Raw genomic sequence first — 27,204 nt, 5'->3', positions numbered from 1 at the left:
TGCACAGAAAGATTTGAAGGCACAGCATGTTGAAATTTCAAGTTATGGGAAGAATTTTCTTCAAGAAGGTGTATTGTACAAGCATTAAGTGCTATTCCTACTGTATTGTTTCTGATATAAGGTGATAACGTACAATCACTGGAGAGTGGTTTGTCATAAATTAAATGCAATCTGCTCCTATGATGTGAACCTCCTTTAATGCGCAGAAAGAGACAAGAAGCACTGTGATTTAATGTGGTTTTCATTTTCATTTTGATGTGTAAACAGTTGTTTTCTAAAACTGTGCAACAAACATTCATATGATTTCTAAGACACTTTCTTTTAAAGAGATTTTTTTAAAAGCAAGGCACTAAAAAAACTAAAGTCAGCTCTGAAAAGAATTTTCTGTGTATCAAAATAATAGATTCAATGCTTTCTTTCAAGCTGCAGGTAATTTTCAAGAATTCAAAAGCTATGCCTTGTTTTGAGTACTGTGAAAATGACTAATGATTAAAGAGAACAGATGACTGAGGACATGGGGAACATTTTAGAATCTCAATAAGCTCTTAAACTCAATCAATTAAAAAAAAAAAGCCAATTTAATAACATATAATCAAATAGGTGCCTTTTTTCAGACAAGTTGACACTAAATCACTGCTGCAGAACACTGTATAAAAAATAAAAAGTACATTTGTGTAAGAATGCATAAAAATGTTCTGTAAAGCACCTGAGTTAACATGCAGTTTATACACTGTTTTGCCCAAGCTAACATATCTTCAATAGCATTTAGAGATACTGTGCAATTACAGACATAGATAATGCAGTATAAATAGTACTCATTAATCGAGTGCATTTGATGATATGTCAAAATCTACACCTTGATTTGTACTAAATTCATATACGGACAACTTGAGCCTGGTTTTATTTTTATGGAGATAGCACAACTTCCAGTAAATATTGTTTTTTTAAAAGACCATGGTAGTGCTAAATAACATATTATTTAGCAGGTGGCTTTTTTTTTTTTTTGCGCCAAATTCAAGGAAGTTTTGGAAAATGCTCTTAAGGCATAAGGTTTAGTTTTAGTTAGTCTACTGTGAAGCCAGAATTTGGACTCAATGATCCTTTTTGTTCCCTTACACTCAGGATATTCTGTGATTCTAAGTTTCTGAAACCTATAAAAACTATTTTATATGAATATCTTTCCCACTGAATGCTGAGAATGTTTGGAATTATTGCATGTTGAATGCTGTTGCATACATGAAGTAACTCATCCTTGCAACACCATTTATTTACAAGAAAATTCCCTGAATAGCTTCATATATGTGAGAAGACTAAAAAATGGGCTCATTTTAGACCGTCATACCAAACCACTGTGTAAGAATGTGAGTTAACTTCCACCTATTCTTCTCAGAATGCCATTACAAACTCACTAGTATGATAAGTAGAGTAGAAGTTTAGAGCAATAAATCTGTTGTTTTGATTTTTAATCTTATGCAAGCTGCTGTCTAGAAAACTAATCATGACCAAAGAACATTCACCCATGCAGCTACAACAAATGCTATCATGTAATTTTATCCTTCTGGATGCCCTGTGGTGTGCTTTTGTTTTTGGAGAAGAATTTCTGTAGAGTCGCTTAGCCTAATTTGGAGGGCTTTTTTTTCTCATTACTTAGGAAAATATTTGAACATTTGTATTTGTCACTTCTGTTCCTCTTACTATAGCTTTTCAAATAGTAATGACAGACAATGGTGGATCACTTACCTAAAATTAAGACTTCTATTTATTTACTTACATCCTTTGGCTCTTTGTAGTTCTTGGGTTTTCTGTTCTTTCATCATTCAGCTGAGCTCAAGAACTTCAGTAACTAATGAGAATTCTGCAAGTATTTCAGGGAATACAGCTCTCTCTCTTTCCACCATTACAAAGGAGGCCAAAATGAGTTATACAAAGAAGTACAATCTTGCCAATGATAAGAATATTAAAGTTAATACTCCTTGAGTTTTATCCATGATTACAGGGTCATTTTCCCCACCAAAGGAGAGACAATTTACTGATAAGAAACTGTATCACTTGAAAAATAGTATCTTCTTAGTGCAAGAAAACTTTCTGGGCTTCTCTTTCAGAAATACATTTTTCAAAACAGTGACTAGAACTGTCTTACACACCAGTAAGATGTATATCACCGAAAATTTATATTTCCTGCTCCAGAAAATGTTCTCAATGCCTTAATGGTTCCAGCAAGTTTTAATTCAATCACATGTGATATCCAGAGGAAGAAAAAGAATGATCTTATACAAATGGAGAAATATGAGAGGCATACACATCAACTTATTTTGCAGAACGAAAAGTGGTAGACTGTCACAATATAAATGATCTGCTGAAACTGCAAAGAAAGTGGACAACTTTTAAAAAAAATATATATATATATATTTTTATGTAACAGGCTTCTGAATTCCACATGAAATCATTCTTTATTACTGGAAGGCATCCAAGAGTTTGCTCCTATTTACTTTAAATATTTCTTGCTACAAGAATTGCAGAGGGTTTCCAAAAGCAGACTAGCAGTCATTGCTATGGGATTCCTCTGTCTAGCAGCTCTGCCTTCTGAGGCTCCCACAGAGAATCATGTCTATTCTGCTTTTAATTCATAACACTGACATTTCTGAAGAAATGGATTTAAAACTTTCATCTTCAAAAGCAAAAAGAACTAGTTTCTTTTTGCAAACAAACAGTTTGTTGCTGACATATAAAGACATGATTCTTATGGCGTTGGGAAGCTACAAATTTCAGCAACAAGAGAAATGAAAAAGGACATTTTTAAAATGTGAGGAAATAAGACAGTGACTGTACCAACACATTTTAAGCGTGACCAGACAAGGTACTCTTCTAACACAGTCCAAACAGATTTAAAATGATGCTTAAATACATTGTTACTAGTCTCCATAAAAATAATTGGAAATTCTCTTCTGGTAAGATTCAAGATTACAATACAAATATTTGCTGTTCATCTTTTTCATACAGTATTTGTATACAACTGTCAAAGTCAGGATGGATAGGGTGTCAAATAAAATATTATCTTGCTTAAATTTTCAAATTCTACTTTAATTGTGTAGAATTAAAGGCTCCTGACTTTAGATTGTACCTTTCTTGTCATTTACTGAAAATTATTTTGCTTTTTGCTTTTTTTTTTTTTTTTGTGGCTGTTAAAAGTCTCAAACAATCCAAACTTCTGCTAACTTTCTGAAAAGGTAGCTCAAATGTTCTCAGGCAAAAACTATAGATTTTTTTCTTATCTTACGTTAAGCTGAGATCTAGCCCTTGGTATGAGCAGCACAGATTGTTCTGGTTTGTTTGTCTCAGACTATTCAAGTGGGAGCTGATAAGAAATCTTATTCTAATAATTCCATCCATGTATTTTCAAGCCTCTTTAGAGTGCATAGGTAAACACAAGACAGATGATTCTTCTTTTACTTCTTCTTTCCCTATCCTACCTTTGCCTGCAAGACTGTGGTTCAGACAATGGCAACAGTCCCAAAAATCCAAAAGGAAAAGGGCACTTCTTTCCTTGCTGATCAGACTTCTGCACTGGTTCTGAAAACTCTGCCTGGATCTGGGCACAATAGCAGCAGGTCATTGCAACAGCAAGGATTTAGTCTTCTCTACCATCTGTTGTTAAATTGCATTGCCTCAAGGTAAATGTGAGATGGTACTCTTTACTGGAGAGGAAAAAAAAAAAAAAGAGAGACGAAAAAGTTTAAATTTCAAGTATGGTGTTTAATTGTGGAGCTCAAATTGCTGACAAAGTGAAGCAGTAGAGAAAGCCTTTGAAAATGTTGGTGAAAAATGGAGAGGCTGGTTTCCTCTTCTTGTTTTTCATCTCAACAGTTGTGTTACTAACAGCCAAGTAAGAGAGCAACAGCTATCTGTTATAGTAACTGCTCGGAATTTACCTGTTATAGAACAAAACAGACCACTTCAGATGGATGCAGTAAGAAAAAAAGCTCTTAACGTGACCAAAAATTAGTCTGAATTCAGCTTGATTTTATTTTTTATTTATATATATTTTTTAACTCAAGTCCAAACTGGGACTGAAAACTCACAAATTGAGAAATATGGATGATTGTGGCATTAACAGTGTTTCAACACATTAAATTTCAGTAGCTTTACTACATAGCTTTGAGTCTGCCTAGCAGTTCCTTGCATTGGAAACTTGTCAAAATCCTAAGCTTCATATTAAGACTTGTCTGGTGCTCATTTAAAGAAAGAAGAGTGACTCTGGCATTCATGTTTATACTTCTTTTGTGGTACGTGACTTTGAATGTCCAAGAACCATTAAATGGGGTTATGGTATCAAATATTGATTTCCAAGAAAACAGCATTTGAATGAGTGTGGAATAAATTAAAAGTGGCTTGGGTTCAATAATTCTTGAAAAATTCATAATGGGAAAAGAAATGTGAGGTAATTAAAATGTCCTAATTTCACAGCTACTGTCCAAGCTGCCTTCCAGCAAAATAAATAGGCAACCACAATCTATATGTGTAAGCAAAGAGGTAATGAGTAAACTGAAAAGAAATCATCTCCGTATCCCATCATCCCTAGTCTTTTAAATAATAAATAGGAATAAGTCTTCAGAGTCAGTTGAAAGGGCTCGTGCTCAACAAAGAACACTACTACAAATATTCACAAGAATTATGAGTTATTCTGCCTTATAATCTCAGTGGCATTGCAAAAGTGTATAAGACACGTAGGCCACCAGCTGTGTTGGTTAAGACCAGAGACACTCAACTCTGCTAAAGCCACACACAGAACTCCCTAAAGAATGAATTCTGTCTGAGCTGCTCATTTTTCCCTGTTCAAAGGGAACTCATCCCATACTCTCACATCCCTTTCCTCCTTCCAGTCTCAGCTCACAGCTTGTTACTTGCTCCTGCTGTAGACGAGTTGGGATCAATGCTTCTTGCATACAGATCACCTTGTGATATGAAGCACTTTTCATGAATCTCTGGAATAGATATGCTGAGTTCAGACATTAAGGAGAAACTCCCCAGCCTCTTTAGTGTAGTGGGATAATGTAATATTAACCATTCAGAATGCGTAAGGAAAGAAGGCAAGGGGAAAGAAGTTATTTCTGCACAGATACAAGTGGTCACCTCTACTTTTTCTGTCAACGGTACAAAGTGATCTGGTACAAGCTATTAATTATTAGTTGCGCCGACAAGGTTCTCTGCCCAACCTCAGCTTCAAAACTGGGATTTCTAGCTTGAGCACAGCATATGGCTCACATAGCAGTTTCTAGTGCGGAGGTAGTTTAGGCTGTTGGAAACACAGATGGAGCAAGCTGTGTGTATGCAATGTGCTTTAAGTTGGCTAAGGCCAGGCGGGAAGGGCCAAGATTACTGGGATTTGAAAAAACAAGTCAAAAGTTCACATCTTTACAGTAATATTTTTTCTGAAACTTTTATTATGATGTTTTTTATAGTTTTCTGCTCAGAAATACTGGTCTTCAGGTGTTGTCATTTTAACTAACATCTTTTGCAGCTTGATACTTGAAATTCTAGCAGTGACTACACATCATGGGGTTCTCTTTATGTTTTCCAACTGAATTACCTTTTCATGAGTTTTCAGCTGTGGAAGCCCGTGAGAAAATACTTTAAAATTTGTTCTCTCCAAGAAAAAAAATGCATGTCTCCTGAGTTTATTTGCATACAAGAAGATAGCAAGTAGGAAAAGTAGCAACACCAAAGCAAAGTTGTTAAATCAGATGAAATACATGTTTTCTCAGTACTTAAACTGTGATGTTTGCATGAAAGGTGCATTTGAGAAGAGCAGTGCCAAGAAAAGAATGTGCAAGAACATGAAGAGGAAGAAAATCAAGAAAAATTAACAGCTTGACCAACCACAACGGATGAAGCACTAAATAACATCAAGGTTTTGAGAGGCAAGTTAAGCAACGCTGCTGACCCGTATTGTTTGCTATGAATGCTAGTCAAAACCTGGTTAACTGCACTCCACTGATGCCTGGAATTAGCAAGTCAACAGGGCTGATGCAACCATTTTCTTTCACCTTAAAGAGCATGCCAGTTGCACTCCTAACTGGAAAATGAGCAGACAAAATTAACAGCGGAGTTGCTAGGGCTCCCAGCAGTCTTGGGATGGGGAGATGAGTGAGGCTGCTGCATTCAGCAAGATCTGTATTCTGCTATATTGCAAAGCTGGTAAAACTCACCCACACTGTTCTTTGACTTAAAGTGGTTACTGCTTCTGAATCTGTTCCAGTTGCTGAAGCTGATGAAAAGACTTCTGGCTCAAATCCTGAGCTTGCAAGTCCATGTCATTAAGGGTTCATAGGATCTGTTTGTGCTTCATGTAGCCACATTTTCAACTTGAAAAATTTACTTGGGTAATTAATTATGTTTGATTGCATCAAAGTTGGTTATGTAAGAGAAATCCCAAAGGGTATATTCCAAATCTATGTTTGGTGTAAATGATTAATGATTCACATTATGGAACACACCAGCAAGTTTCATCCTGTATCTAATTGCTGAAAAAGTTGAATTTGTTGCTTTCATTTTAATATACAGCACTGCACAAAGGAATACTTCATTCATGAACCTTTACAAGGAGGTTTTGAAAAAATCCTTGCTTAATTACATGCCACTAAGAGAATAATAGTTGAAATTTATTGCAAAAGATAGACTAAGTTTATTACAGAGCCCCAAAAATTGGCCCTTCAGGGCATTTTTATAGCCATGACAATTTGTTTCAGTATTCGTAGCTGGTTACTTGCAGTAACAGCAACTCACACTGTGAAATTCCATCTTATCTATGACTTTCCTTTCTAAATTCCAAGCCATCAATGGCCAATTGTCCTTTGAGCAAAGTCATAATCCAGCTGTCCTTTTATATAATATCTGTAGCTCTCCTGTGGAAGATGAACATTGTAGAAGATCATGCGGTTCTATTAATTTCAAGTCATATTTTTTCTCTGTAATCAATTTGAATGGGATTGTTTTTCTCTAAAACAGCAATCATCTCAGGGTACGTTTATGTCTTTTGAAGTAAGAATTTTAAAAATTCTTTGAATTTCGAAACTTGCTATGGTATCTCTCTGAAAAAAGGCTGCTTGGAACAATTCTAACATTTTTGCAGAACATAAACTATGGAACTTCTTTCTGATTCATTTGTTTGATTCCAGTTTTGGATTCCAAATTTTAGAAAATATCTCACAGAAAAAAAACAAGCTGTGCATTTCTCAAATTATACATAAGAATGTTTAATAATGACAATAGACAGATCTGCTTGTACATATACATTAATCCCCTTTATGAAATGCCAGATCTCTTATTCTGAAATCTACCTTCCCAGTCTCCTTGCTCCTGTGGATGACTATCTGAATACTCTATAGAGGAAAATTGCATTAATCTACTTCTGGGATCTTCCAACTTAAAAATATTTTGGAAGATAATTGGAACATGATGGCATTTTAAATTTTTCACATCATTTCCTACATTTCATGAAAATTGAGGAACTGAAAAAGTGCTGGATCAGATCAACTGTCTATCTAACCCAGCTGCCTGTGTTCAGTAGTAACAAGAAGAGATGTTATACAGGAAGATCATTCAAGCCTAGCAGTGTTTTCTGGCTTATTGCCCCTTGCAACACTACCCAGGGCAATTTCTATCCATGCAGGGATGGCTGCTATTACTGCTTTTCCTGCTGATGGTGATCAGCCACTTTCTGAAAGCTGCTGGCTTCTAATGGGTCTCCTTGCTCCCCTGGGCCCTCCAAGTTCAGGAACTCTCCAGGAACCACCATACTTGCACCCTGCAGAACACTTTGCCCAAGAATGATTGCCTTGGCAAGTGACTGATTTTTGAATCTGCTGAACCTGCCTACCCAGCCTTTCCAAGCTGAAAGACCATTTCTTTTACTCACTGACTCTCAACTGAGAGCATTTGCAGCTCAGCCAATGAAAAATCACCAGTGCAAATTAACCAGTATGTCCCTGTCCCATTTTGCCAGCAGATCCTTACTGGTCTTTTCTGTTACTGTGATGCACACTTGTCACCATGGTGATGTTTGTAAGCATTCCATTCCACTCCTTGGCCACAGGTGCCATTGGACTTCATCCTGTTGCTGGCAGGACAAACCCCTTTAGTTAGGGAAGGAGCCATGGACAAACATTTCTGTCAAGTTTAAAAATTAATAATTAAAGTGGAGATATCTTCATGAGAAATATCAAATGTCTCTGATCTGAACACTGACTCAGCAGTCTTGGCTTCTCCTTTGCCCAGGTGCATGGTAAAAGAGGGATGCTTGGGATGCTGTCATAGGAACTATAAAAGAAGAAAACACTTCTCAAGTGTTTTCATGAGAAACCCTGCACAAAAAGAGTATGTCTTAATCTTTCTGAGAAGAGCTCTGGCAAAGCCAAGGATTCGTCATCCTGATTTCTAAAAAAAAATTCTGGGAAATTGTTGGAAATGATAGCTTTCAATTCATTTGCTACAGTGATGATGGAAACTCTGTAATGATTCAAGAAACATTCTTCAAGAATGAAGTGCTGGCTAGGAGAGGACCTCTGCCAATGTTTGACATTGATAGCATGAAAACTTCCATCTTCATCCTCGTGGATCTTCAAAATGCGGGGGGATTTGCCAAAATCTGCCTCACATAATAAATTCCTAATAGATAAAGAAGCATTTTCTACTTCTAAGCAAGTTATGTGGTTTCCCTACTTGTGAAAGATGAAATACTTCTTGAGACCAGTGAGATTACTGTTCAGTTATTTCTAAACGGAGGTGGCTGAAAGTTGGTGCTACCTGGATTTCTAAACCAGCTACTATGCTTTTGAAAATCTTACACTTCTCTGCTCCTCTCAAAAGGCAAAAATGCAAGCAAGGGTGGTTACTACTAGGACTGCTCTGAAAGTAATACCTCCTACTTTATTATGTTGGCCCACAAAGTTGGAAATAGATATTGGTAGTATGATAGTAGAGGTTGAACCTTCTTGCTGACGTATGTTACATTTGGTTGCCGTGTGACAGATGGCAACAGAGGGGCTGTCTGACAGAATGGTGCCTGACATGGAAGTGTCTATGAAACGAAGCTGTGACATTGAATTCTTCCGTGTAGAAGAAAATTCATCCTTTGACATTCATCAGCACTTTCTGGATGTTTGTGGAGACCAAGCAGTAGGTGTGAGCACAGTGAGGGGGTGGGTGGTACATTTCAGCAGTGGCCACAGCGACAGTGGGTCACCTCTGCTGCTGCAGCATTTAATTCATTACTGAAGGCCGTGGCACGGTGTTGGCTAAGGATTCCTCTCATGCCATGGGCCTTGTTCCCCTCAGGCTAAATGTTATACAGGCCCAAAGCAATAGTAAACAGAGAATTCTGCAGCCAGTCACAACACTTAAATAGGTTATTTGGGGAGCCAGTGGCACTCTGCTCAGCTCCCTCTCAGAGCTCCATTAAGGAGGATGGGAAGGGAGATACAGTTGCTTCAGTGATGTAGTGATGTTGTTGCTGGCACCATAGCAAGAACTGCTAGCCTCACAATTAGCACACTTGTGAAACAGAGACGTCAGTATGAAGTGCATGGCCCCATCATGTCCTTTGTAAACACTTACCCTGGTTTGAGATTAGAATGAAATAAATCTGCTTGAAACAGCATTGTCCATGCTGGTTAACAAACATATGTGTTGTATCTGTGATGATAAATTTGCAGTCCTCTGCTTTTGCACTGACTCTGTGCTGCTGAATTAGGCTTAAAAGAAGATCCAGCTCCCTTCTGATGATGTGGATGTTGTAAATGTGCTTGAGGTCTATAAAGATGTTTTATGAACCAACAGAACTGTTCAGCAGCGACAGTCCTGAGCTCGTGTCAAGCCTCAGTGCCAAAGCAAGCTATGAAGCTATCCCAAAAAAACTCACTTATCATGGGCAACATTTACATTTTCATTTTTGTAAGCAGAGATTTTTTTTTTGCTTCTTTTTTCTTTTTTTTTTATACAAAGATAAACTGACATCTTAGATTTCTTGCTTGATTTCAGGTGCTTGTTTTCAAATTACTTTCATTCTTCTTAAAAAAAAAAAAAGAGAGAGAAATAATAACGATAATAATAACAAACAATAAGCCACTTAGCAATCATACTTCTTGTGTGTTTTGAAAGTGAAGGCAGAAAAATGTACATGATCAGCCAGGTCTGTGGTTTGCATTTTGTTTGAACTCTCACGTAATTTGTGAGAGGTATGTGTGTGTGTAGTAATTTAAAATTGCTATTGACAACATGATCCAGACACAGTCCAGCTGTGAGAATGACTCAGAAAGTGTCATCCTCATTTCCTGATGCTGAAAGTACATCTGCCCTAGGATACTCCTGCATACACACTCATTATATCAGGTTCAGCCTTTAGGTAGCATGGATTGGCTCAAAAAGGCGAGCTGAATGTCCTTCCTTTGTCTGGGAGAGCAGGATTTCCAGACCTCACATTCACTTCGTTAGAGGTACTGATAGCCAAGAAACACTTCCTTTTAATTAATGTAGGAAGTACTTATTACTGCAACTCTTCTTTCTAAATAGTACCAGAAGCACTTCTTATTATTCCTGGAACTGCCATATCTTCTACCTTAGGCATGTCCAACCCACGGTCTTCAGGACACATGCAACCCAGCACAGCTTGCTCTGTGCCTGCCCTCTGCTGCCATGCCATCATGCTGGTGGCTCTGCCCTGCCCCAGGTGTGCTACTATCACTCAGCAATGATCAAATGTCGGTGCATAATTAAAACTGAATGCTAAGCACAGGGTGTGGTGTGATGCTATACTTGTGGCTTCCCTTTCAGTCAACATAAATACATTACCTGCAAATTTTCAGCTGGTCTGTATAGGGTTGCAATCAGATATTCAACTCAAAAATCTGATCATGCCTCTCTATCAGACTTTTATAAGCCCTGTCTTAGCAGAGTATCATTGTTTGATGATACGCCGTATCATCGTTTATATATATATATATGAAAAGAACATCCTTTCATATACATATATTTTTTTGTTGCAGCTCATGTATCCTTGTCTCTAGGCTTGAGATAGATTTTCCATCCCATTTCCCCGTCCTTTCCATGATCACACAGATTAAACCACTGGATGACATCTGATTTGAACTCACTATGTCCTCTCTCTTGGACAGAAGAACACTTCTGTTAACTAAAATGCTGATCAGTGCAGGTAGGGAGAAAGATATATCGCCTTTGAGTTGCTTACTTGGGAAAGTTTTTCCACAGCTAAGATGCAGTGCCACAGGGAGGAAGAAAAAGTTTCTTCATATTGCTGGAGTTGTTCAGCAAATTCATTCACCATTTAGAAGTCAGATGGAAGTAGCTATGAAGTAATGCTTTAAACAAAACTCTTCTTCTGCTTATGTTTCTGTACCTTTATTTGTCCACCCAAACAATAAAGGAAACATAGAAGAGGGGTGAACAAACAAAAAAATTACAGCTTTGTTAGCACATTGCACAGAATATGAAATATTTGTATTATAAAAAAAAGTACTCAGCTCACTCAAGAAACAACTGTATTAGGCCACGTGCCAAACAAAAGTGATGGCATTCACTTCATAAAGCCCATATAGTCAGAATAGAGAGGACTGGTAAAATATTAGCGGAAAGTAAAAATAGAATAATTTGCCTAAAAACTGGTCTAGACAGGAGCTCTAAATAGAGTCCATGCCTGAAAAGCTCTACTCTTCCCCTCACAGTGCAAGAAAATGTATGCTCCACTCTTGCTTTTTAATGTCATATAATACTTTGGCCTCAAATTTGTATGTGAACTATAGGCAAAGCTAAGAGCCATTTAAATTTTTGATACATTTCCTTTGTAAACAACTTCTGTGTTATGTTTATACTTAATCATTCTGAAACTTGAGACTTGCATTGGATTACTCACTCATGTGTATCAAGGAGAAGATCAAGGAGAGCAGAAGTTATTTTGCATTTTAAATAAAGAGAAAACACTAACCTCCAGAGTAAGAGAAAGGCACTTTATACATTTCAAGAGGAAAATCAGTAGAGCAAAGCCAGGCAGGACTCCTTTAATTTTTCTTTTTATGGTGTCTTCAATGAAAACAGAAAATACTAGATCATTGAATTACAATCAGGAAGCATTACATTCTTCTATCATCACATTATTCTTTTTTTCATCTATCCTAATGTAAACTTTAGAAAAAGAGCACACACTCTTTAAAATTCATGTTTATTTAAAATGAATTCATCTGTGATCTTTAGGAAGGGAGAAACTCATTTCTTTTCTTACTTTTTTGTAAAGTCTAATTTAGCTTAATTATCTGATAAAAAATGAAATTTAATTCAGTCAAGGAAAAAAAATGAAACAGAATGGTGGGAACATGCACAAACTGAACTTTGCCATCTTCAAAATAAAGTTGCCTATGAATTTTCAGTTGTGTTTTGTTTTGCAGTAGAAATTTCATTGTCTTCGTATAATTAACACAGAAACACAGAATTGCAGGTGTTGGAAAGGACCTCAAGAATTCACTGAGTCCAACCACCTGCTAAAGCAGGTTGCTTACCGTTGGTCACAAAGATAGGCGTCCAGATGGGTCTTGAATACCTCTGTGTTACTCTTGTGATTTAAATCATAAAGCTAAATAATGGAAGGAAAATGGCATCTGTTTTAGAAAACATGTTTCAGTGCCTTGTAGAATTGGATAATTTTTTAGAAATCTCCTGGGTAATCAGAAGCAGATTATCACCACTAGCTGTTTTCTTGCAAGCATTGGGAATTCCTGCTTTAAGACATATTAATCTTCACATGATAAGAAAAGAACAAAGAAAGAAAACTTAATATTGTAAATATGACACAATTTATTTATCTATGTTGTAGAAGTGGCAAAAGAAGTTGGTTAAGAAATTATTTCTCATCTTGGGCACAGATCCCCTTTTCACTAATGGCTCTGCATCCCTACCAGGCATAAGTGACCACTGTTCTGCAAATAAATGAGCAAATATGATTCTCCTATGCAACTGCTAGAAGTAAGCTGAGGTGCTTTGTCTCTACTGAAATTGTTATTCCCTTTTCTATCCAACAGAACAAATTGATTTCCTGAAATTTTCCTTTCGTTTATCTATTTACATTGGCTTTTATAAAGTTTATTACACAGACTGATCTGCATCTTTTTAACCAGCTGTTTATAGTCATAATGAGGGCTGGAAATGAGCATGACCCAAAGAAATTATGACTGAATATCATGCACTAAGTGTTCTTTCTTACTGATTTCCTTAGAAGCTCTAACATGCTCCAAGCAATTTGGGATCAAATAAAACCGTGCACTGTGCTGTCTTCATTTAAAAAAGTGAGTGGAGCATATGTGAAATGGCTTAACAAAGAGGGAAAATGGAGCTGCCTTGTGCTTGACATGAATAGCTTAATATGTACTCCTGTTTTATGCTTTCAGTTTGTTTTGGCTCTTAAAATATAGCACCACATTTTAGGGGACATGCTGTGTTCTTACATGCTCTCCAGTCACCTAAAGCTATGGAAAGATTTATTTTGACTTTAAAACAACAAGATCCTTTGTTTTTTTTTTTGTCAGAAGCATAATAAACAGTGCAGCTGCTTAACCTTTAACTGATACACACTGTAACTCTTGTCTGGAGTTTTAGAGCTCTGAGAAAGGAAGAGAATTTTTCATGCAAATGATGACTTGGGTGAAATGACAAAAGGGATCTAGAAGATTTGTACCAGAAGTAGAAAAAGACCAAGTCAGGAATGTAGATGAATCTGAACGGTACTAATTGAAGTAAAAAAAATGAAAGAATGCTGACAATTTCATGCGAAGTATGGCTTTTCATGATAGCTTCTGGTAAACAACATTCATTCTACAACTCCTGATTTATGGAAGCAAAAAGCAAGTTCAGAAATGCAGGCAAGAGTATGGCAGCTAAGTTTAATGCTCATAAAAATCAATACCATTTGCATTTTTTTTTAAACACAATATTTTCAAATATTCTATTTATTTTTGCAGTTGAGAACATACTGCTATTTACTCTGCTTATATAATCTTACTTGTTTATAAACACAAACGTCATTCAAGGCAGGCAAACATTGGACCATCTGGCTAAACTAAGTCAGATGGAGAATAACAAACCAGTCTATCTTTAGTCAGGAAACATGAAATACAGTATTTTTCACACACCTGATTTGGCTAATTTCTAAGGCAGTAATGACTGAAACTGTCAGAAACAGATCAGAAGTAAAGAGAACACTGAGCTTTGAAAGGAACACAAATGTGTTCCTAATGTCTGAAATACTTCAACAGCATAGAAAGGTCCAATGAATATACAATTTCCATAAATGTCATAACCATCTTGTAACTAGAAAGAGATTTGTTTATCATAGTGGGAATAGGCATCAATGGATGTTAGCAGAATAAATCCAAATATATTTTTTCTTCCAAGATTAGAGCATAAAATACTTTTTTTTTTTTTTTTTAAACAGGGAAATAGAGGAGAAAGAGAAAAGACCAACGAAAATCACCCTAGTAACTGATATTTCTTTAATTTTCCTTAAAATTTGTTCAATTTTTAAAGTAATTGTACAGTCAATCAGAAAGCATTAGCCACTGGAATTATCGTCTATCTGAACATAATGAAACACTTTGTTTTTACTGTGAGAGTGACCAAGAACTGTGAGAGGATGCAGAGAGGTTATGGAGTCTCCCTCTTTGGAGATACTCAAAACCCTGTCTGGACAGGGCAGCTGCTCTGAGTGGCCGTGCAGGAGGTTGGGCAAAATGGCCTCCAGGGGTTCTTACCAACGTCAACCACTCTGTAATTCCACAATTATGAAAAGAAAGTTCACATTTTCTGAGATTCATTTTTCTGTGAGATACTATTAAGGAAGTAGTCTCATTAAAATAACACTTCTCCCCCCCTCACCCCCAGTTTTATTCCATTATGTTTATGGAGTTGTGGCGTTTTTGTTTGTTTGTTTGTTTGAGAATGTATCAGATGTTCAAAGGTACCAAATCTGTTTTTAGCCTATGAAGAGGTGAGAGAGATTTATATCTGATAATCATAATGGACTGAAGGGTAAATGGCCCCATTTTTAAAACATGGTGGAGTAATGATGGAAACACAGTAAGCTGAATGCTTAGTAACAGCGTACAAAGTCCTGTACAAATGAGTACTGGAATACTTTTAGGAGAAATTATGTGATTCAATTAACTGGTTATTTTGAAAATGATAGGATATATTACAAGGCAATATAATATAGTAAATACAATATAATAACATAGGCTGTTCTGAAAGTAATGCCTTCTATTTTATTATGTCTGTCCACAGTGTCAGAAATGGATGTTGGTGGTATGGTGGTAGAGGTTGAACCTTCCCACCAATATTCCATTACATTTTGTTGTGCATGACAGATGGCAGCAGAAAGGCAGTATGACAGAATGGCATCTGACTCAGAAGTGCATTTGAAGCAAAGGAGTGGAATTGAATTCCTCTTTATGTAAAATGGCACCCACTCACATTCATTGATGCTTGCTGAACATTGGTAGAGATCAAGTAGTTGATGTGAATACAGTGAGGCAGTAAGTGGTGCGTTTCAGCAGTGGTGACAGTGACAGTGGATGACCTCTGCTGGTACAGATTTTTACAAGTGCAGCATGCAGGCTCTTGTTCATTGCTGACAAAAATGCATAACTAGTGGTAGTGATTACAATATTGAAAATTAGTGTTTTGTAGCTGAGAATTTTCTCTATCAAATAGTGTTATTGTGCTCTTTGTATCTATTGTAGTATCCATGGAAATAAATAGGAGACATTACTCTTAGAGGGACCTATATAATGTAATATAATGTTATATAATATAAACCTGAGCACTCTTTTAATCTTCATTTCATAGGAACCAAGTGCTATCAATCAAACAACATAAAAAATGTTATGGATGCTCATTCTACAGGACCTTTATTTTAAAAGCTCCAAAGAAATCAAAGGAGAAGCAATGTATGTGTAAATGAATTTTCAATGTGCTTTCAGCAGAGGTTCTCCTAATAATGTATGAGACACCCCAAATATGTTTAATTAACCATGAAAATTACTTTCTGAGGTTGTCTTGAGCAGAAAGCAAAGAATGTATATATTGAAATGAATGAAAGGTTCCCATTTCCCCTGAAATCTCTCAACCTTTTAGGTTTCCAATCAGGATTAATTATTCTCCCTCTACAGTGAAGCCTCTGTCACTGCCATGTAATTGTACACACTACATCTAGAAAGGTTGCTAAACCAAGAGTTAACAAATGACTAAGGAAGAATTATTTCATAAAAGCATTTATGAATTTTCTAAAACATGATTGCCTAGGGAAGAATGTTCCTCTTAATTTCAAGCTGCTCACCTAAGCCCATTTATGCTTAGCCATTAAAGAAAGGTATTTTTCATCAGTAACAGAAAGAAAACATGTCCGTCTAGATGACATCTAAAGGTACAGATAAAACTGTAGTGAAGATACATTATCTAGTCAGTATCTACCTTGATTACATTTTGTATTTATATAATTCTGTAATAATCAGGAAAAAAACCCACAGAATGCAGTAATCAAGTAACACACTTATTCTTTGACTGATTCCAAATAATGTTCCTGAATAACTTTAAGCCTGAGTTATGTGCTTTTATTTAGTGTATCAAGGTCATTCTTGCATGCTATTTTTGTAGTCTATATATCTGAAGTATAGTGGTTTTGCTTATAGTACGTGGGTCTTGCTGATACATTCGGCTTATTTGAAGCCACAGTTAACACTGAGATAGTTTAGGGGATGTTGCCCCGCAGTGTTGGTTTATTTACATTATTTATGTACTGAAATTTCTGTGAAAACATGTCCAAAGTGATTCTGTAAAACATGGTCGAATATGAAACAAATTCCTAAATGATGAAGGCATTTTTTGAAGCTGCTTACTTAAAAGCATCAGAAAGGGTAAGTTGTCTCGCTTCTGCAAAATGGATAGATTCTTCCTTGTGAAGCAATTCCTGAAATGAATTGCTCATGAACATTGGAGTAATGATAGGATCCACATGTAAGAGGCTGAAAATCCTAAGAATGATGGAACATGTCAAAAGTTAGATGGCTGCTTCTCTTTCAACGGTCCAGTTATTTCAAAAGTGCTCACATGTTTTTATGGCTTCTTCTGTTAGTCCTGTTGTGCTAGAAATAGCTTTGGGGAATAACTACTGAACCCTTTGGGGGTGTTCACAGAATTTAATGGCACGAATACCACAAAGTTAATTCTTAAGCTCTCAGTTACAGTTCTTGAGGCCAGAATAATCTTGATGTTGATGTTCCAGTCTGACCTCTTGGATGTCTTTTGACAGATACTTTATTAAAAAAAAAAAAAAAAAAAAAAATCATTCCATGAGGAAAATATTTTTATTAATGAAAAAAATTCTATTTTTACAAGAGATATTCAGAATTACTGATATGACTCAGTGGTAGTTAGTTTCCCATAGCATTCTGTCAGGATATGACAGGTCATTATCAAGATTTTACAGCTAAAAGTTTGAGCTTTCTCAACATCAACATTTGGATGGCAGGTTACTGCTTGTCAGACATCCTCCAAGTTTGGTAGAGTGATTTACGTGCTTTCTGCACTCTTACATAAATCCTCAGTAGTTATGTTCCATGATTCTGTGAACTTTTCACCTTCCTCACTTATAAACATGACATTGTGAATATGTTTTCAGTGTCTCTTTGAAATAAGTGTTGGTTTTTTTATTGTTTTTTTTTTTTGTTTGTTTGTTTTTTGTTTTGTTTTTTTTCTTTTTATACGGACAGAGAATAATTCTTTTAACAGTTTACTGATATGTCTCTATCTTTTTAGTTTCTATTTTTTATTCACCCCATCCACTGCAAATGGATGTAGTGTTCAGGAAGCTGGCTCATTACCTGAAGCATGGATGCAGTACTCAGGCCTAAGCAGCTCAGAGAGAAGCTGTGAGTTCTGCTGCAGTGAGAGAAGACAACTCTCAGTGATGCCAGTGGGATATCTCTGGTAAGTACAGAGAGGAATTCTAAGCATTTTAATTAGTGTTGCTATAAGGCTAATGTAATGTCTCTAAAGAGCAAACTTGAATTTTAGCTGTTGAAAAGATATGTCAGGTTGAAAAGTATTGGAGATATGTAGTTCCAATCTCTTTCTCCCAGGAGCTGCAGTGCTGATGGATGCTATGAGGACACATATAATGGTATTCTTACTATACTTAAATTACGAAAAGACTAGAAAATAACAAAAAGACTATTTAACTGCAATATTTGAGCTTTATGAGAAATATGAAGGCATTTTATGAATAATACATTAAATTATTACTGCTAGGCAAACAGATGGGAATTACAAGGTAGCCACACTCGCAGCAGGGTACTAGAGCTACCTCCAAAACTCCTCAAAATCTTCTACATGTTAACATTGAAGATACCTCAGTTTTTAGCCTAAAAACATCTCACACAGCTCATAAATGTCACTGCTACCCCTGAGAACTACATATTCCATTGAGGTTTAAAAGATTGATAGTACGCAAAACTCAGCTCAGCTCTTCTCGAGTTTTCTTTCTTTTTGTCTGGACCTTAAAGGCAAGAACATATCTTTGATAGCAAAGTAATTCCAATGAAGTTGATGAAGCTTGTCTAATTTACAAAAGTTGAGCACCTGTTACACTGTGTCAAACAGGTGACCATATTGAACTGACCAAGACTGCATCAGGAGGCTTTATTGCACAGGGATCAGTGGGTGTTAAGACTGAGAGGTAGAGAATGCACAGGTGTTGGTCTTAAACTCTGCAGCCTGGAGAGATAACTTCTTACATTCAGAAAATCATCTGCTTAATACCAAACTGAGATACTCAGATAAACAGTAGTTAAAATGTTTATCCAGCATTCAGCCTTTATTATAGCTTTTTTTTTTCCTTTCTCTATAACAACCTAGGAAATTTACTTAATACAGAGGAGTAAGTTTCCTTCACACCTTGAACTTGCATCTTAATAATTCCACCTGCAGCTGCTTCCTGAGATCATAATAAATTTGCTCTTTAGGAGCTTGAATTTCATAGGCTTTTAAGATTATGTTTCTGTTCAACTCCCTGATTTCTGACTGTAGAAGGAAAAATTGGGCCCAGAGGGACAAGATGTACAATTTTTGTTGCAAGAGTGCACGTTTTGAATATATATGTATTAATACCTGCTAGTAATTATCTTTATGAATTTCTCTCTGTGCACAGTGGTAACACATAATATTAATATTTCCTCTGTAAGGTTCTTATAAATTAATGTCATTTACACTGGATGACTCAACTGTTTTGACTGTACTTTAATTAGAAACAGAAACAATCCAAAAGACTTTACTGAGTTGTTGAAGTGAACAGTAGTTGAACTCTGGAGGAGCTACATTTCTGTGAGCCTTTTGCCTGTGTTGATCCACTTCACTGCACTCCTAACATCAAATTCTGAAGCAGAATGTGGAGCAACAAGATGCAGTTATTTATCAGTTGTATGCCCTTATCTCTTCTCTAGTATGTGCGCCCTCTTTCAAGGCCCTGCATAATTATGGTTATATTCCAGTGGCTTAAATCTCACATGCATTCCCCCCATCTGGTGTTGTCTGTTTCCAAGGGGCTGACAAATTCTCTCTCAGCTGTACAGGTTGCAAGCACCAGTGGCTCTGTATGTAATAAAAGTGCTTTGCATTACAAGATAGTATTTATAGTGAAATCTTGAACCCATTTGTTAACGTGTCTGGGTATTTTTGCCTGCAGGAAGGAGTGAATGTGAAGGAGGAGGCAGTTTTCCTTTCTTTCTTTCTTTACTCAGAATGTTAAGATATAAGAATTTTTTGAATTTTGTTAAACCATCTTCAAAGATCATAAACCTTGACAAATCTTTCATTAACCACAGTAAAAGGAAGAAGGAAATGGTTCTGTAATACTATTCTCCAAAGAGCAGAGAGGAAGTTAATTGCTTCTACTGAGGCAGTGAGCAAAGTATTTCTGAAATTGTTTGTTTGTTTGTTCAAAAGCTTCTGGTTTACATCTGTTAAGTACATGGGAAATGCTCTGTGTGAATGAAAGGAACAAAGCAGTCTGGCATCACTTTATGAGTATGCTAAAAATCTGGAAGTATGCTAACATTTTGGAAGATTTCACAGATATCTAATGCTTTTACTCTGGAAAGGAGTAGGGGTACAGCTTAATCTCAAATTCTTCATGAGTGTTTAAGATTGTAAAATATTCTCATTAAAGAGCATGGTTCCTTTTGTTACAGTCAGAAAGATTAGCACAGTGGAAAGGCAATACAGGAGTGGAACAGCAAAAAGACAAACAGGAAAGGAATGCTCATCCATCTCAAAGGATCTAGGCTCATGGAGAAAAACTCCACGAGGGAGGGATCTCCAACCAGAGATACTTCTCCAGTGGTAGTGCCTTCACCTGTGCTCCTAGGGCTGAGCTGGTCCTTTCCTCAGGTGATCAATCAGTGTGGTTCAGGCCGTGATTCAACAGTTCCCATATACCTTTGTGAAGGAAATATGATTCTCTCTTCCTGCTTTTCTCCTAGGCAACATTAAACCCACAAAATGTGCTACAGGAAATGAAGGCACACAAGAATTAAACAATAAAAAAGAAATAGTCTAAGTTTTTGTGTTAAGACTGAAAGAAAGGTTATTTTTTGAGTGCAGCATTTGCTCTTCCTGAGATGAGTGACAAAGCTGCTGTTTATTTTGTGAGGAAGAGAATCAGGACCCAAATTATTTTGTTTTTCTGCTGTCCTTATTAACTGTCTCTGCAATAAATATGGACCTGGAAGAGGATGGGGATGTTTCTCCTTCTGTGGTATGTCAGCCAGTGGGAACACAGTCACACCATTCGCTGTTTACTCAGGTGTTCAAAGGTGTTAACTTGAGAAACTAGGAATATCTAAGAGAAAAAACAAATAGGAAGTTCCTCACCCATCCTTATGAAAGTGATCGGAGAGATGAAAGAGGCAACCCATCTATGATAATGAGCATAGGAAATCTATTACAGAGGGCTATCTAGCTGCAGAAAAGTAGAATTCAAGAAAATAAGAAAACCAGAACTCAACATCCCTCCTCCTTACTTAAAAGCCTTCTTTTTCAGAGCCTGTATTTGGAAATTGTAGACATCTGCTTGTATGATAGCATCTAGAACAGTTTTTGGCTGTCAGGTTATGTTGGGAAGGTTGAATACGATATTCAGAGTGATAGGACACATCCTTCCTTTTGGAGATATAGCAGAGCAGTGAGAGATGATGCTGCTATGATTTGGAGGAACAGCCTTGCAGGAAGCATAATTTTTCTTTTTCTAGCATACCACTGTGCTGTCCTCAGTATATTTTATCACTTTTTCTCCTTTGCTTTTACTGAAACATCCTGTGGGGAAATAAAGCTAGGATGCAGCCAGCTGGTATTTAACTTTCAAGCAATGCTTAACCACAGCATAAACAGAGAAGAAGCAAGAAGAGCTATAGCAGGGGGCCCATCATCTAGTGCAGATCCAACTGTGCCTTATTCTCACTCTGTAACATTATTTGTGCAGCTCTGTCTAGCACAACTCACTGAGCAATTAGCAGCAGTACACATGAGCTGGAAGAGGCAGCCCAGAGAAGTTGTGGATGCCCCTTTGCAGGAGGTTGGATGGAGCCCTGGGCAGTTTGATCTAGTGAGTGGCAACCTTGCCCCATAGTAGGAGTGTTGAAACTAAATGATTTGGGTTGAAAGAGACCTCAAAGATCATTCTGTGTTTCTATGAATATCTACCTGGAAAGAACATCTTCAAAGAAAAATGGATCCCTATTTTATCTATACCCACTGACAGATTACTTATTTTTGTCCATGCTCACCCATGGTGCTAGAACTAGTAGGGAGATTAGTGCCCCTCAGATGGACTTAATCCTCTTTTTAGTTGGATTTTCATCAAACAAGTAGACATTAAGGAATTTTAAATTATAAGGAATATAGGTGGAACCAAGAACATGTTAGTTTAAAACTAGGATGGAGAAAATGTAAGGAAACCTGGACAAAAACAAAATAAATAAAACAAAAACCAAAAAGGCATTATTTCAATCTGATGAAGAGTTTAATGTGCTACGAATTCATCTAATTTCTTTAAATAATGTACAGAAACTCCCAGGAGAGGTTTCTCTCCTGCTGTCATCACACCTAAAAAAAAAGAGTGTGACTGACGTAACGAATTATTATATTATACAAGAGCTTGTAAGTCCAACTTCAGATCAGAACAAATCTGCATTTTTTTCTTGTAGTTAAAGGAAAACTCACTGCTACAGGAAGCATCTGGAACCTAACAGAGTTTGCAAAGATAAACAAGCACTTGTACGTTTTCAGTGAGATTCAGCCATGAATGTAGCATACGTAGCATATACGTAGCATATATGTAGGGTAAAGTTGCCATTGTGAAATGTGTCTTTGTGTGTGATATAAGAATTCCTGTCCTACTGAAGAGCTCAATAGCAGACAAATTAGTGCTACCAGAGACTGTGAAAACAGCTATGGTTTTACAGAAAAATGTTTTCAATTGAGACCACTTGGAACAGGGACACTGGAAAGAGAGATCTGGGAAGATATTCTGAGAATTATTATTTTTTTGTTGGCACGTAGCAATGTATTATGCACAGATGAAATATACAAAAGTCAGGATGATTTTTCTGTTTTGCTGTCTGTCTGAAAGTGTATAGGAAGTGAGTAAGTAACCACTTCTGCAAACTACCAAATTTTGCAGCAGCAAAAACAATTGTCCTGATTAATTTTTAATGACAGGCCCTTTCCTATAGGAGTTGTAGGTAACTGCTAAGCCCTATGCAGAAAATTTACTGCACAAAAATAAAAGGAAGGTGAGCTTTTTAGACAAAGCTCTCATATTATTATGAATAGTTTAATAGAGTGTAATAGCACTAACAAAATAAGCTCACAGAACTGTACACTGGTTATGCAATAGCATAAACCCAAATTTCATTAACCTTCCTGACCTATACTTCAGAAAGATGTAGAATGGTGGGAAAAAGTCAGGAAGACAGCAATGAGAATGACAGGAGGTCTAGCAAACATGAACCATAGGGAAAGGTTGAACAAATTAACTAAAGAAAAAAGGCTAATGTGGAAAATGAATTCAGTAGCTAAACATAAAACATACTGGGCAATTGCAAGGGATACAAAATAATTATTTTTCAAGTAAAAAATGGAAAGAAAGCAGTGAGAGTATCAGCACATCCTGTATTAAATTATCAAATCGTACAGAGAACTTTGACTGTTTGTTGTTGATGTGCGTTTGAGGTGGAAAAAAAGCTAGGAGACTGAAGTCAGAAAACATTACATATTGATGCTTTCCACCTCTCTATTTCTTTAACTATGTTACTTTTCTTGTTTGAACTTTTTCACCTCAATTTCATTTTTTGTGCACCACTTGCACAGTCTCATAAAACCTTTCCCAGATTGGACAACACGCTCATTGATGGACAAAGCAAAAGTGACAAAAGCTGAATAGCACTTACATGAATCATCAGAAAAAACTTCACGCATTTTTCCATATGAATGCCACCTATATAATATTAACTGTCTAAAGTAATGGAAAGCTGAATGTTTGTTTTGTTGAGATAAAGATCAAAATCACCCTGTTCTTTTCACACTTTGTTCACTTCCATTGTGTAAGAGTTTATTCACAGTGGAATACTTTTGAAATTATTTGGTTGAATAATATCCCAAAGCATGTCCTTTACCCAGATGATCTTTAAGATTCCTTCCAACCCAATGCATTCTGTGATATGATTCTATGATTTACAGCACTGCTTATTCTGGAACACTGGTATCTGAATAACATCTACTCTTCTCTGTGGAAACAAGAACATTGATTTTTCCCCCAGTTTTCAATAAACTATGAACATAGATATCATTCTAGGAACTAAGTTTTGTAATTTATCTCACCTACAATCTATTTCTCTCTGCCACATATATTGCCCTGAACAGTGGGATTATCCATAGCATTTGCAAAAACAATAATTTGTTTTCAGATTACTGAAATCAAGATTTTAATAATCAGCAAGCTTTACAATACTTAGAGTTAAATTTTAGAAGCTTCACTAAACCCTAACTTGCAAATCTTTCTGGAAAAATCAAGAAATATTTTTCTAGAAATCTTCTAGTATGTGGATTAACTTACTGGAAACAATCTAGAATTGCTATTTTCATATCCAGTGTTGCTTTTAAGACAACTTTTCTCAGATGAGTTGGGCAAAGAGAGTTGGGCATTTATACTTTTTTGCTGAAGATGGGTTAAGAGCAGTTGTTTGTTGATAATTGCTTTTAACCCTCTAATGGCAGCTGAAGAAAATGAAATGTTCGTATTTGTATTCTTTTCAGGAGCAATTTGAATTAAAGGAGCTTTGTTCCAGCTTGGAAAATTCTACTAGTCCATTTCACTGTTATGTGGTACTGATATAAACATCCTGTAGCCTGACATTCAGAATCCTGTGCAGCACAACCTGCTGCATTTTTATGCAATGACTAGTTAGGATCCAAACAATGACATTGAATACTTGGCTTAAGGTTGTTGAAACGGGGGAGGAAGACGTGAGAAGATTTCTTGATTCTTAAATCTCTAGTGAGAATTCATGCTGATAAAACCTGGACAGGTAGAAAGGATTTTAGATTACATACTGCTGAGAGAGATCAAGAGAGCATCTTGTCAGGGGAGAGGGGTAATTGCATAATGGTAGAATAGTTCTGTATATAAGAGCTTATAAGTACATTTGCTACATGATGGCAGACAATATTTGATATCCAGAAAAAGGGTCAAAGAAACCTTGAATTTTCTGGTCATGGATTCATTTTCCCCTGGGCAGTTAAAAATGTCAAAATGTTTTGGTTTTGATTGCAATTGCTTACACCATCTCAAGAAGATCTGAGGCCATTTGTACAACTGCACTTTCACAGTGAATACTGAGTGCAAGGAAATGTTTTCTGCTTGAAAACTTCACGTGAACTTATTAAGTGAGACTTCATAAGATTATTGTTAATTATCACTAAGGAATCAACTTCTGCTGGAAAATTTTGTGAAATGCAGCCTTGGTCAATATTCTATACAACGTACTTCTATCATAGACTCTGTGCTAGCAGCTTCTTTCAGTTTAAATTGAACACCTTTGTTATTTTTTTTAGGAGATTCATCCAATGGGAAGATTCTTTTTTAAACCAATTCAGCTTAGAGTAAACAGAAAGAATACTTCAAGTCTACCGCATGTTCATAAGCATGATCTCAGACAAAAAGGCAGCAGAAATATTTCTTCCACATCCTACTAAGTTATGTCAGGTGCACACAGATAGGGAAACCATAGTACACAAATGAATAAGTAAATTGACTGTAAGAGTAAGGTGATAGCCAAATTCTTCTACAGGTCTTTATTGCTGTTGTCAGGGTAATAAGTCCTGTGATCAAAGGACAACAAATTGCAGATCTGAGGCACAGAGGTGAGTCATCTTACTGAGAAAGCTGGCTCACACTGCCTACTGTGCTCTCTTCATTTCAACACCTTTCTAGAACAAGACGCAGTCTGACAGTAATGTCCATGCTTGTCTATTTGAACATCTTTCTGCTCTGAGGCATTTTACAATTTTTAACCTTATACCATCAACCCTGTGATTGGGATATATGTTTGCCTGTGATGGCAGTTATCTGAGAAACTCCTTAATTCTGTTAAAAACAATAAAACAAAAACAAAAACAAAAAACAAAAACAAACAAACAAACAAAAAAAACCAAACAAAACAAAACGAAAAAACCCACCATTGTTGATTTTCATTTTCGTGCCAGGAATGAATTTTGATCATTTTCTCAGTCTTTTTCCTGAGCTGTAACCAGTTATGCTGTCTGTCTTTGAAAGTCACATGCATGAAAAAAGAAGAGAGCATTCAGCTTGTAGACCCAGTGAAAAACTTGAGGATCTTCTGTCACTGTATATTCAGCTTGTTGCTTTAGTATAATAAAATGTTGGTTGTTTTGCTTCAGGTTGCATTTCTGGAAGCGTGATTTTTACGTGCAATTTCCTTTGTTAAAAGAATATATATAACGTTACACGCTCAAACACAAAAATTTAAGAAATACCAACATGCAGGTATTTATACTCTTTTTCACCACTTTTCCTGATTAGTTCAAAGGAATACAGTGAATATTTATGATTTTTTGGTGGCATTTTGGCTGAACTAAATCTTCAGAGCAGAAAAAAGAATTGCAGTTTGCCTAAAATGCTCCTTACTTTCTCTCTCTTTGTTATTCTGTATGTTCTACCTCAAAGAAAAGGCAGTTGTCAAAGGCAGAGATCAAGTAATTAATTAAGACAGACTTCTAATGATAGACTTGTAATGAACTAGTAAGAATTTTGCCATCAATTTCAAGAAAGTTGAGGAATAACTTAATACTTACACTTTTACAATGTGTTTGTCTTACATGAAATGAGCTTTAGCAATATGTTGAACAGAATACACTGTTCTGAATTAAGAAAAATAGCGAGAACTACACCATATTGAGTATTTTGTGAGACTAGGCTCTGTTATTTGTGGTTTAGGTGGAGATTGTAGATGTCAGTTAAGGATTACCCTCCTGAGTGAAGAAAGGTCTACAGAGATGCCAGTTGTCCTGTGAGCAATAGACTGTATTTTTCAGTGTCTAGGACAATAGGGTCTCATGCATGTTTGATCCCTTCACATTCCTATCAAATACCTGACATTAATTTAGTGATTCGAAGTAACAACCCATTAGTTCTGCAGGCTGTTACTCTCTAGATAAAAATGCAGTTTGGAAATCACATGCCCTTAAACAAAATTGCCTTTCATATTATTGACTTTCTGAAAAGATTAGAAAAGTTTCAACTTGCTATTTCCATTGATTCTGTGCCACTATGTATGGAAAATAGTCACTGAGGAGGTAGGGAAAATGCACAGAAAACAATATCTTTTCTCAAATGTTTGCACAATGAGAAAAGGATTTCTGCTCGTGAGCTGAACTAAAACACTGTTGGCATTAAATTGCTTGCTTAACAGAAAATATTAAATATTCTCATATGACAAGCACTGGGAGCATATCCTTATATTTGATAGTTAAAACCGATTGGTAACATTTCATCCTTGTTTTCTCTTTTCTGTTCCTTAA

At 36.3% G+C, this 27,204-nt stretch overlaps 1 pseudogene; it reads left to right on the top strand.

The window, feature by feature from the left end:
- Nucleotides 1-8,049: 8,049 nt before the first annotated feature.
- On the top strand, nt 8,050-8,724 carry LOC146544621 (heat shock transcription factor, Y-linked-like; annotated as a pseudogene).
- Nucleotides 8,725-27,204: the final 18,480 nt, after the last annotated feature.

Source organism: Meleagris gallopavo, chromosome 3, assembly GCF_905368555.1.
Source record: "Meleagris gallopavo chromosome 3, MGAL_WU_HG_1.1, whole genome shotgun sequence".
Taxonomy (NCBI): Eukaryota; Metazoa; Chordata; class Aves; order Galliformes; family Phasianidae; genus Meleagris; species Meleagris gallopavo.
This window is presented reverse-complemented; position numbering and strand designations above follow the sequence as displayed.